At 44.7% G+C, this 13,418-nt stretch overlaps 1 protein-coding gene across 1 annotated transcript in view; it reads left to right on the forward strand.

The window, feature by feature from the left end:
* The window catches only part of MED27 (mediator complex subunit 27), a 1,027,121-nt gene that overhangs the window by 901,202 nt on the left and 112,501 nt on the right, over positions 1–13,418 (forward strand). The window lies entirely within an intron of this gene.

Raw genomic sequence — 13,418 nt, forward strand, 5'->3', positions numbered from 1 at the left:
AAGCAAGGACTAACGCGGAGTCCACCAACAGTTGGAAACGCGAAAGCACTAGAAGCCTCCAAAAGGATAAACGGTACAAAAGAGGGTGGTGATGGACGGAGCATCTGAACCAATAAAACACTCACACCCAGTCAAAAGATCTGGGTTTAATCCATCACCGTTCTTTAGCCCACTGTGCTACCCCAGTTTAGACATGGCTGTATGCAAATCAGTCTGACCCTGTGCCTCATGGGAACAGTCCAGCCCGAACTGCCAAGCCATGGCTTCCCTGGACCGGAAACAAGCTTCCGAGGACCGGTTTCTGGCATTGCAGCCGTCTTCAGTCCGGCTTGCTTGAATCCAGTAGCAAAGTGAGCAAGGGACTCACGTCTGAGCATACCCTGCCACACTTATGGCGGCCCAGATCTTTTGACTGGGTGTGAGTGTTTGATTGGTTCAGATGCTCCGTCCATCACCACCTTTTGTACCGTTTATCCTTTTGGAGGCTTCTAGTGCTTTCGCGTTTCCAACTGTTGGTGGACTCCGCGTTAGTCCTTGCTTTCGGGAGCAGCCTTGTGTTCCTTGCTTTCCTCTGTTGGGTGATCTCGGTTGAGATCCGTCCATTACCACCCCCTTTTGTACCGCTTTTGGCCGCCATAAGTGTGGCAGGGTATGCTCAAACGTGAGTCCCTTGCTCACTTTGCCACTGGATTCAAGCAAGCCGGGCTGAAGACGGCTGCAATGCCAGAAACTGGTCCTCTGAAGCTTGTTTCCGGTCCAGGGAAGGCATGGCTTGGCAGTTCGGGCTGGACTGTTCCCATGAGGCACAGGGTCAGACTGATTTGCATATAGCCATGTCTGAACTGGGGGGGCAGAGTGGGCTAAAGAACGGTGATGGATTAAACCCAGATCTGTTGACTGGTTGTGAGTGTTTGATTGGTTCAGATGCTCCGTCCATTACCACCCCCTTTTGTACCTCCAAAAGGATAAAGCCACTGTCTATCCTCGATGAAGAAACGAGTAAATATAACACTGTGTCAGGGACACCCTTACCGAACCAGTACACCAAAACCTCCAGACTGATCCTGGAATAATCGGCAGCGTTCTCTGCCCCGGAAACAGTATATGCTGTGAGAAAGGGCAGGACGCGTAACTGACGCACGCACCTCACCCGCTGGCCTGATGGGAAGTGTATTTCTCCTGCTTCCCGATGGCAGAGTTCAAACGTGTGCGGCGCCGCGTTGATGGGATTTGACACCCGCATGAATAATTAGGGCTCCTGGTTTTATGTTTTGTTTTTTTTTGTCGGTATTTATCCATATTTATTTTTTGCAAATTTTATCTGTATTTATCCATATTTATTTTGGGTTTTGTGAAAAAATGAAGCTGGAACAAGTATATTTCTACATGTATTTAACCATACAAAAGTGCACGTATGCCTTAACCAATGACAGGTTTCAGTGATATAAGCACACTCAGATGATAAAATATGGACTTATAAGAAAGGATTCGAATTTTAGTATCAAGGTTGTGCATATCTACTGCTGTTTACGGCTCTTTACTAAAATTGTTTTGTTATCCTCCTTACCTGTCAATCTGCCCAGTCATGATTGACGGCATTTAGAATCACACCAAAAAAAATCAATTTTTATCCAGATTAAAAAATAAATAAAGACAGGAAAATAAATGGTTTTCTGTCTGTATTTATCTATAAAAATCAGTAAAAATGTGAAACAGGGAGCCTTATTAACGCCTTAATAGCGGCGGTTTTCCACCGCGGTGCGGGCGTACTAAAGGGTGGGCGGGGCTGCGTCAGCTGTTGGTCGTGCGCAGCACTGGGGAGGGAGTGCTCACGACGGCCAACGGCCGACGGCATCACGCAAGGGGTTAATAATGTAAAGTGCCCCGGGGAGGTGGCATTCCCAGGGGCTTTGTTATGCCCTAGGAGAGGGGCCCCGTGCACCCTCCTCCTATATTGATCATATTTTATTTTATTTTATTTTGAAAGTTTTATATAGCGCGAACAAGATCTTCGCAGATATCAGAGCGCTTTACAGAGGAGGGGAGCATGTATACGCAGATACATCAATCATGTTAGGAGTACATCGAGGTGATATCATAAAACAATCAAGTAAATCAATTTCAGAGTCAACATAAAATACAAGGGTTCGAACAAGTAGTACAGATGAGTATCGAGTCTTTGTAGTTTTCCCCAATAGTCGTTCAAGTGTATTTAGCCATGAGGATTGCTTTTACTTCTCTCTTGAACAGTATGGTAGAGGTGATGAGCCTAGTTTCAGGGGGGAGCGAGTTCCAAATCCTGGGGGCCATTCCTGAGAAGGAGCGTTTATAGGTTTTTTCCTTGCGGAATCTTTTAGGCTTTAGCAAAAGATTGTTTGTGCCTCTAGTGTTCCTGGAGCCTCCAGAAATCGTCAGCTTCTGAGCGAGGTATCTAGGTGAGCTCAGGTGTACAGCCTTGTGGGTCAAACAAGCGATTTTCAGGTGTATTCTGGCTTCAAACGGCAGCCAGTTCAGGGATTTGAAGTCGGGGGAAATGTGCGAGTGTTTTTTTGATCCAGTGATGAGTCTCGCTGCGGCGTTTAGAGAGGCTCTTATGGGTGCCGTAGTAGCTAGGGGGAGACCGCAGAGGGCGGTGCTGCCATATTCTATTCGAGGTATGACTAGTGATTGTACCGCAGTTTGGAAGTCTTTGGCTGGAAGGAAAGGTTTAAGTTTCCTGAGGGTGTTGATTTGGTAGTTTGCTCCCTTAGTTGCTTTGTTGATGTGTTCCTGCATGCTGAGATTGGTGTCAAGTGTTATGCCCAAGGATTTCGCTGAGTCCACGATGGTGGGTTGGACATTGAGTGCCGTTAGGTCTTTAAGCCACATTTGCACGGTAGTGATCTTCGCGGGAGGTGCGATCAGGAGGAACTCTGTTTTAAGGGCATTGAGTTTGAGATGATTAGCGGCCAGCCAAGATTGGGTGCTTCTGATTGTTGAGTTCAAAAGCGTGATGTCTTTGGGTGATTGTAGTTTGAGATAGAGTTGGGTGTCATCAGCATACATGTGGAAATGTACATTGGATTCTTGCAGCAAGGTGGTGAGAGGTTCCATAACTAGGTTGAACAAAGTTGGGGATAAGGAGGATCCTTGTGGTACGCCTAGCGATACAGGTCTTGGTGCGGACATCAAGTTGTTGCTCTTGAATTTCTGCGACCTGTTATGCAGAAAAGAAGTGAACCATTTGAGCACAGTTCCAGATAGGCCCATTCTTGTGTGTAATAGTTCGAGTAGGTTCTCATGTTTGACGGTGTCAAATGCGGAGGAGAGATCAAGTAGGATGAGGAGGCAGGTATCGTTATGATCTAGTATTTGGAGGGCGTCATCGATTATGTGAATCATGGCAGTTTCCGTACTGTGATTGGCTCGGAAGCCTGATTGGTGAGAGTTGAGGAGATCAAATTGATTAATATGTTTAGTCAATTGTATTTGTGCGCATTTTTCCAGCAGTTTGGCAAGAGTCGGAATGTTGGTAATGGGACGGTAGTTGTTTAGGTCAGAAGGGTCGGCTGTAGGTTTCTTTAGCAAAGGTGTTACTTGTCCAACTTTGAGGGAGTCGGGAATGATCCCTTGTTGAAGTGAGCTGTTAATGATTTTGGTCCAGAGTGGAAGGAGCGACGGGGTAAGGACTTTTACAGCATTAGCAGGAAGGGGGTCCGTGAGGTGATTGGATGGTTTCAGAGTGCTGAGCAGTTTGCCAATTTCTTGTTCCGTGTAGGTGACAAAGGTTGACCAGGTTGCATTGTTTTTTGGTTTAGTGGGTGTTATGTAGTGGGGTTTGGGATAGAGGCTTGCGTCCATGAGGAGATCATTCTTTATGTTATCCGTTTTTTGGTTAAAGAAAGAGGCGAAGTCTTTGCAGGAAGGGGCATTGCACATAGTGTTGAGAGGTTGGGGTTGTTCTTTGGTTTGTGAACGGATAAGCTCAAACAGCTTTCTCGGACGGTTTTTGGCTTGGTCTAGCTGACGGCTGAAGAAGTCTGATTTTGATCGTTTTATTTTCCTGAAGTAGGCATTTCTCTTTTTCTTCAGGTTTTTTAGGTTCAGTGCAGAGGGGGCTGATCTCCAGGAGCGCTCTGCCAATCTCATGGCACGTCTATCGTCATTGAGACTCCCGTCATACCAGGGATTGGAGATTTTTGTGGTGGCTTTTTTTAGCTGCAAGGGCGCGACTTCATTAATTATTGCGGTCATATTGTTAAGATAGTGATCAGTCAAGGATTGGACGTCCTTCACGCCAGCCGGAGGAAGTAGTAAGTTGTAGCTGTTGGAGGGCAGAGAGTTTGAGTTTAGTTTTTTCATGTCTCTTTTCCAGACTTTGGGCCTGGCGGATTGGATAGGGTTAAATTTAACTTTTTCATTGATGAAGAACGTGATGATATGATGGTCCGACCAGTCACAGGGTTGGATAGATTCGAGTTGGATAGCGGCCTCTTTGGAGATGATAAGGTCGAGGATAGAGCCTTTCTTGTGTGTTGGACTGTTGCAAATTTGTGCAAGGTCAAGGGCGTTGAGGAAATTCTTCAGACCTTTTACCACCGCATCATTATGATCATTCCAGTGGAGGTTGAAATCCCCAAGGTATATTTGTGTGAGTTGCCGCCCGGCGTTGGTTGAGATCATGTCCATGATTTGTTGGGAGAAGGTGAGGTTGTCACCGGGTGGGTGGTAAACGCCGTGAAGAGTGCAGATCGGTTTGCCCTGACTGATAATATCTAGGTTGATGTATTCACAGGACGATGGGGAGGGCGGGGAAGGTGAAGATACTTTCAATACAGAGAGGTTGCTCCTGTATATACATGCGATTCCGCCACCTTTTTTATTGCCAGACCTGTCGAGTCTAGTGATGAGGTAGTTGGGGGGAACCAGAATGTCCAATATAGGTGTAGAAGACTCTGTTAGCCATGTTTCAGTCATGATGATTAAGTCCAGATCCAATTTTAGGATGAGATCGGCGATAGCGGCGGAGTGTCTAGCGGCTGATCTGCAGTTTAGGAGAGTGCATTTGAGACGGGGTGTGTCGAGGGTGGAAGGGTGCTCTAGGGCGAGGGGGACTTTACTCAGGTTACTATGGATAGCGACTCTGTTGTTCAGTGTGGGGGGTCTAAGGGGATTGGAGTGAATCGTAGGTATGGCAGTGAGTGTGTCGGGTGTGTTGCTGAGGGGAGCTGGGTCATAGGAGCGGAGGAGGGTGATTGTGTCAAGGTCCGAAAGAGGGTTGCAGGAGCGACGGGGGCGGTTTTCACGATTGTGAACAGGGATTGAGGTCCAGTGTGGTGGAAGTCGAGTGCGTGAGTTCGCCGCCCGGGTGGAGGACCAGTTGGGAGGGGAGGTGATGGTGGAGACGCGTGAGTGGTGTCTGGGGTGTGTGCTGAGTAAATGTTTGATGATGTGAATGTCTTGTTTGATCTGTTGGAGAGTGTTGGGTGGGGGGTGGCTGGAGTGTGATAGACAGAGTAGTTGTTGTTTGATGCTGTACATGTCTTCTTTGAGTTGGAGGAGGGAGGCCGTAATGTGGTCCACTGAGGGACATGTGTTGGAGGTGGGGATGGGAGGGTCAGGCGTGGATGACATAGGGGGGAGGTTGGTGGTGTGGATGAGAGTATTGGTGGTGGGCGTAGAATGCATGGTGGAGGATGGGCGTTTATTAGTGGTGAGGAGGGTGGAGGTTGGGTGATGGGGGGTAAGACTGGGGGGGGTAGTGGGATTGTAGATGGTTCTATTTAGAGAGGGTCGAGTTGAGCTGATGGAGGTGGAGTGTTCTGTGTGGTTAGTTAGTGGGAGGAAGTGGGGGCTGAGAATGGGTGAGGATAAAGGGCCCCCGGGAACTGGCCCACCCGCACAGTTATTATAAAGCAAGCGCAGGAGCCCATACTTGCTTTTTTACATCTTTTTGCCATGAATTTGCAGCACATTTTTATTATTTTTTTAATGCTTTTATGCCTTGCCCCATGGCTTGGGGGTGCGGGTATTCCTACCCTGTCCCCTTTTCTTAACTTTCACTTTTTTTCGGGACTCAGTGAAGCTGAGTCCCAACATGGCTGCCAATACTTCCTGGTTGAAGTATTGGCAACCAATTAGAGCAGTGCATTTCCCTTGCACAAGCTGTCTTTGTTCACAAAGACTTTGCGACCAGAGATGCCACTATAATTTTAAACTTACATTTCTCAAAAACTACTGAACAGACTTAAACCAAATAGGTAAAAGGCACTTCCTTGAAACAACATCTACCTCCCTGCCAAAGTGGTGTAAGTCCGTTCAGCGATTTGGGCTGTAGCTGTGGCTAAAGATTCCTATGGGAATTAACATTACAAACGCACCCTTATTTCATGCCCCACTTTCTCTGTCACCACTGCACGGATCACCCTCAAACTTTACATGTAAACCAGAGCCTTCTGTGACACTTTTTTTGGGAACATTTCAAGAAGATTTGTTCAAACGCCCCAAAGGTCTAGGCAAGTCAAAAAATGCTTGTCCTATGGAAACCAGATCCTAACTTTAACTTCCTACCATTATATACCTGTGTTTCCAAGGAGTTCGTTGTGGATATATATATATATATATATGTATGTATGTATGTATGTGTATGTATATATATATATATATATATATTCACTGAAAAAACCATAGGTTATAGAACATATATAGTTAGGAATTAGCATTTAAAAAACCTTATTTTACTCACACAAAACCATTGAAATTCGCATATATAGTTAGTTGCACTAACTATATATCGCGCACCCGCAATCCACTGCTGATCATGTCACATATTACATCATTCATGACATGGTCAGTGACATCACTGATGACATCACTGATGACATCTCAAATGACATCACTGATGACATCACTGATGACAACATCCAGTGACTGTATGTTTCTGTAAAGTTAAAATATGTCTTACATATTGAAGAATGAGTGGATGTATAAGTGTCTGGATGAAGGATTTAGTAGGTGCGTGACTGACTGTATGAGTGAGTGATTAAATGTGTCTCACTGAATGCATGGGTTAGTGACTAAACTGTCTTAATTTGTGCATCATTATGTCTGTTGTGATGTAAACTGCTGCATGTGTTGATCATTAGCTATACGAGAGGCTATATGTGTTATTAATTGGTTGCCCAAGTATTTCTATGGGAGATTGAGTTTGTGTGGGGGTGGCTGGAAGGTGTGTGACTCTATGCATAGATGTGTGAGCAGTTTATTCACTAGGTGTATGAGTTCAAGACTGCATGTGGAAACAGCTACATGGGCAGTTGACTGTGTGCATGAGTGTATTGATGAGTGAATGGATATCTCAATGCTACATGTCATAGTAAGTACATATGTTAAACACAGTACATGTGAGAGTTGGCATATATAAATAACTGTGCATGAGAGCCACTGAATGAGTGAGTGGTTGTATCGATCATTGTGAACTTGTATCAGGGATTGTATAAGAGAGTAAATATGTGTTAGTATATGTTTCAATAAGTAAGGTGTGTTTAACTGTATAGTTGAAGAAATGGAGGTGAGATTGTTTCTTTGCATGACTGACTGGGTGTGTGAGTAACTCCATGGATGAGTGGCAGTGTGTGAGTGTCTGTATACACTGAGTGTATCTAAGGTTATATTAGAGTCTGAAGAGGTTTATCGTATTAGCACAAGAATGATGTCAAATGAGATGTCATCAGTGATGTCATCAGTGATGTCATTTGAGATGTCATCAGTGATGTCATCAGTGATGTCACTGACCATGTCATGAATGATGTAATATGTGACATGATCAGCAGTGGATTGCGGGTGCGCGATATATAGTTAGTGCAACTAACTATATATGGAATTTCAATGGTTTTGTGTGAGTAAAATAAGGTTTTTTAAATGCTAATTCCTAACTATATATGGTCTATAACCTATGGTTTTTTCAGTGAATTTCAATGGTTTTTAATAGCAAATATCATAAGCTGTCGAATGTCAAGTACGTGGTAAGTAAAAACATTTTCGTGTTTATGCACACTGATCTGCTTTGAATGCTGCCCCCCACCCCTCATTTCTATTAGGAGTACTCTCTCTTTGCAGATAGTGAAGGGTAGTTAACGCAGGCCTTTGCCCCCGTTGCCCCCGTTGTAATCCGTCGTGCCTGCTTCTCTCTCCATTTGATTGATTGTTCTCTTTGGTTCATTCTCTATTTACAAACAAGCACAGAGTCGCAATACTCTGTTTAGTCTTTGCAGATAGCGAAAAATCGTGTAAAAAAACAAAAGGAATCGAGCAAAATCAGTAGGCCACTAATGGGATCTCTTTTTGACCTCCCTAAAATAGAAACATTAGGAACAACCTGTTGATAATACCAATGTGTATGTACATAAGCGGCGTTCATTTGTGTTCACAGTACCCCTTGTTGATTGTTTGAATCGAGCATTGAATTGTTCGAAGTTGATTCTCTTAAGAATCTTCTCTGCCTGCAAACGAGGAAGAATAGGAATATTCTCTCTCCCTTTGCAGATAGTGAAGGGTAGGTAACGCAAACCTTTAACACGTCGTGCCTATTTCGTTCCTCATTGATTGATTGTTTCCCCAAACATTGACTGTTTGGGAATTGGTTCTTTTTGGAGGTATTCCCTGTTTGCAAATATACGTAGGAAAATCTTTGCAAATAGTGAAAGGGTACGTAATGCGGACCTTTCTCCCCCGTTGTAATCTGTCATGCCTATCTACTCCCCACTGATTGATGCACCTGTTTCACCCGGACCATTTACTAGAGATACGTCATCTGGCCCGACCAGAGAGCACCCCTAGTGAAAAGGACATATGCAATAATAACGAAGTGATCACTGTATCCTGTTAACAGAAACTTTAGCATGAAACAACCTGGAAAGAAAAGAATAGGAAAACGAAAATCAGTAGGCCACTGATGAACATGAACTTTTATTAAACAACGAACAAAGAAACGATAACATAACGTAATGATAAAACCTATTAATGTCCTAGAAACAAGAAAACGTTAAAATATGCCAGTGGTGAGAGACCAGAAAAACAGTAAGAGAAACCAAATCACCCCTCGCTGTCCCACCGCCTGCCACGCCAAAAAAATCGATAGACTAGGGAAAATGCAAGTCAGTAGAACATCCGCCCCCACTCTGGAAACTTCCAAGGTGGGGCAGGGTTGCGGCTACGCCCAGCCGGGAGCAGCCCATATAAGGCGGGTCCTGCTGCCACGCCTCGGCCAGGAGATCCTAACGTAGGGTGTAGCCGGAGGAGAGGCCGAGGCCAGCGGGACCCGGCCAGGGGATTTCCTTTACAACGCTGAAGAGTTGCAGGTGGGGGAATATCTCCTCGACCCTCCCCTCTCTCTCCCAGTCCGGCCGCGGTGGCCCTTGACAGTTTCAGGTAGTCCCGCCACATGCTCTTCCGGTCCGGCCACCAACGGTCGGGGGGCCGAGGCCGACGGGATCCGGCTGCAGCCGATAAACCAAGAAACCCGTTCATGGGGCCAGAGCCAGGGGCGTCCGGCCGACATCTACCGGAAGCCCGGCCCGAAGACGGACGGGACACTTCTTCTTTCTTGAATAATGGCTGCGACAACACTGGGGGGGGATGTCTTGCACATGCCTCCGACCCCCCCCCCCCCCTCGTCCTCATCGCCTGGTCCGGCCATAACAAATCTCAAGCGAGACGCCGTGGGGTGCACTGGGAGGGAGAGACGATGCGAACAGGCCTCTCCCGCCTCCCCAGGTGGAGGCTTCCCACCTGCACCCTCAGCGCTCCAGGCGCCCGGAAAAGGGTTCTTCCACTGTGGCCATGCTGCAACGTCTTGCCCGGCAGGGTGGAGCCCGTCCGCTCATTTGACCCCGCGATCGCCAGTAGCTACCGAACTCTCAAAATGGCGGTCGACCTGGCAAGAGCGGGCCCAGCATAAAGAAATGGCCCGGTCACTGGTTGACTCCACCACCGTAGTCCTCCACGACCTTGAAGATTCTAGAGGAGCCGCGGGAGTCTCCGACCCCCGATGGGGAATGACTGCCATGATCGCCCGTGGAGTGACGAAACTGTATCCGCGGGACGTCGGCGCTCCCATGCTGGCGCCAGCCTCACTTTGAATTACTAGAATCCTGCAGACCTCAGTTCCGGTGAAAGCACACTGTGACCCGGTAGGAAAAATTGTTGCACCCCCTCCCCTTTTTGAGTGATAGTTCAAACCACCGATCCTTTCCTTTGCCCTTTTAACGGAACTTTGGACTGCCTCCCCCTCTTTTACATTTTCTAGAGAAAACAAAACATTAACCACTACATTAGCATAGCAGTTGACACCAGAACTGTTTTCAAATTGAAAACCAACAACATCTTCAACAGAATCCTTTTTGTTTCTGCTGTGACCCTGCTACAGCACAGGCATTGTCCCCAGCAGTAATTCTGCAATGCCGGTAAGAATAGCTGTGGTGCCTACTGGACTCACTCACCCCCGCGGCGCCCCACGCCGTTATTTGCTGGGCGGCAACTTACTAGACATCACCTTCGTGCCATCTAGATTTCAGCGCGTTCTGCTGCCTTGGAACTATTCGCACAACAGACTGCTACTGACGACCCACCCCCAGGCAACATCTTCTGAATTTTCATAATTTGAAAGAACTAGTAACATGTCCTCATCAGGAATTCAAAAGAAATTGCCACGGTCTCTTCGTTGTTTAAATGTTTTTACTGTTTTTGTTTTGTTGTATATATTTATATGTTATTAAAGTTTTATATTCCTACTACTTTGTTGGAGTGCTATATATTTTTAATGTGACACATAATTGTAAAAACTTTGATGTACAAAGAGTCATTCCTGGAATCTTCCGCTTCAGGCTCGGTCCCCTCCCCAATCACAATACATGATGGTTTTCAGATAGTAGGAACACGTGTGGTGTGACGGATCTCATCGGGTGTGGGCCTTGATCTACTATAACTCCTTTGAAGAGGGGTGATTCTTTACAGCTGGGGCCATAAACTACATCTGCAGGGCTAGGTGATAGCCTGGACAATCGGACACAGAGGAAGAGGAGTGTCAGAGGGTGCGGTAGTGAATAGGGCGAAAGGGAGGTGTCGGGCGGGCACAGAGTGTGATTTTCAGGGAAGAGCAGCGCAGATGGGGGGTGGTTTATTGCCGATGCATAAGACCGAGAGCGGGGGTGACCAGTGCCTGGGGAAGATGCTTGCGAGGGTGGGGAGCCATGCTACGAATCGACAGCGTGCAGAGAGTGGGTCTGGTCAAGGCATCTAAAATGGCTGCCGTGCACGACAAAAGTGTGGCATTTCAAAAAAGGCAAGATGGCGCAGACAATGTTTTTCAACACTTCCTCATTTCCTTCGAATCGAACGTTAACAGACGTTGGTGCATATTACCAAAGTTAAGCGATATTTATCGCTAACGATGCTTACCAACGAATTTTTTACCGCTAAGCATCGTCAGAAATTATCGAAGATAAACCTTGCTATTATCAAGGTTTATCGCAAATGCGATAATAAACGGCCGCAATGCATGAATATCGCTAAAAAGTCAGCGATATTCATGCATTACCGAGCTAATGCTCTTAGCCATGTTATCCACCTCCCATTGGATAACATGGCTAAGAACTGCTCAGGGCAGGTGTTAGCTTTTGGAGATAATCGCGCTTAGCGCGAATATCTCCAAAAGTTGGTAATAGGAGATAGATATCTTGCATGTTGTAATGCAAATTATTGTGGTATATGGAACTCATACCATAATCTCTCAGGAAAGCAGAAACTGATCCTTTTGGGACCGCCTAAAAAGGCCTAGGGGGTGAGGGGTACTCTACTTTGCCCCCTTTTCACGTTCCGAACTATTTTATTTTACTCTCTTCTGTAATTACACAAAATAGCAGCGATAAGATGCATCAGAGACACACAGTGAGAGAAAGGAGGCCGGAGATGAAGAAGAGATGTCAAATACACATTGGAGATAATATAGTGGCAGAAGGGAAGTAAATATGAGTAAACTTACCATGTAACATAAAAATGTTGCACTCTATACTATAAGTCTCATTTTATACTACAATCACTTCGCTACAACCTCATAAATTAAAAATAAAAATGAATAATGTCTCAAACAATTTTTGATTTCTAAATATAAATTTATTCTTCAGAATTTTCTAAATTTGAAAGAACTAGTAACATGTCCTCATCAGCAATTTCCTCATGAAAAGTCTGCAATGATGATTCTTGTAACTCTATGGTCTCCAAACATTCGATAAATTCGCCATCAACAGATTGATCAAAAAAATCATTCAAGTCATCTCCTCCTTGTGACAATATTTCATTATTGGTGCTGTCAATTTCAATCAATGTAGTGGAATCATTCAAGTCATCTCCTCGTGACAATATTTCATTATTGGTGCTCTCAATTTTAATCAATGTAGTGGAATCATTCAAGTCATCTCCTCCTTGTGACAATATTTCATTATTGGTGCTGTCCATTTCAATCAATCTAATGGAATCATACAAGTCATCTCCTCCTTGTGACAATATTTCATTATTGGTGCTCTCAATTTCAATCAATGTAGTGGAATCATTCAAGTCATCTCCTTGTGACAATATTTCATTATTGGTGCTGTCCATTTCAATCAATCTAATGGAATCATACAAGTCATCTCCTCCTTGTGACAATATTTCATTATTGGTGCTCTCAATTTCAATCAATGTAGTGGAATCATTCAAGTCATCTCCTCCTTGTGACAATATTTCATTATTGGTGCTCTCAATTTCAATCAATGTAGTGGACAATTCAAAAGAAATTGCCACGGTCTCTTCATTGTGAGCCATTTTATTTTGAAATTGCTTGCTGTAAATTGCAGAAAAAAATAATCACTTTCATTTATCGTTTTTAGTAATACATAATATAAAACTAACTTTATCAAGTATTTAGTATAACAGAAGGACTGCAAATAAATAACAGAAAACATTTTTCAAATTATCTTCAAGTGTACAACATAGTTCCCCTTACAAATTAACAACTCACCTTTTTAAAAGTAGGAGAAGTGTTAGTACTGTGTAAATCAAACACCAGAAATTCACCACCAAAAATTCCTCACAAATGTACCTCAGACAGTAGTATCACAAAATGGCTGTGGTTTCCTCTCATTTGACATATATACATAACCAATTAACTTTCATCACACACAAATACAAAACCAAACTAACATTTTAATTGGTTCTAAATTTCAACACTTTCAAATGTGTTTTCCCCATGCAATTTTCCATAGGACATTTACATACGTCTACAGCCTGAATGGCTGAACGGAATTACACCAAACTTGGCAAAATGGTACATCAAACCTAAGAGGTCAGGAAGGATCTACTATGCCCCCTTATGGTCATTTCCCCCTTCGCTTTGGCCTCCTCTT

This window comes from Lissotriton helveticus, chromosome 5_1 (genome assembly GCF_964261635.1).
Source record: "Lissotriton helveticus chromosome 5_1, aLisHel1.1, whole genome shotgun sequence".
Taxonomy (NCBI): domain Eukaryota; kingdom Metazoa; phylum Chordata; class Amphibia; order Caudata; family Salamandridae; genus Lissotriton; species Lissotriton helveticus.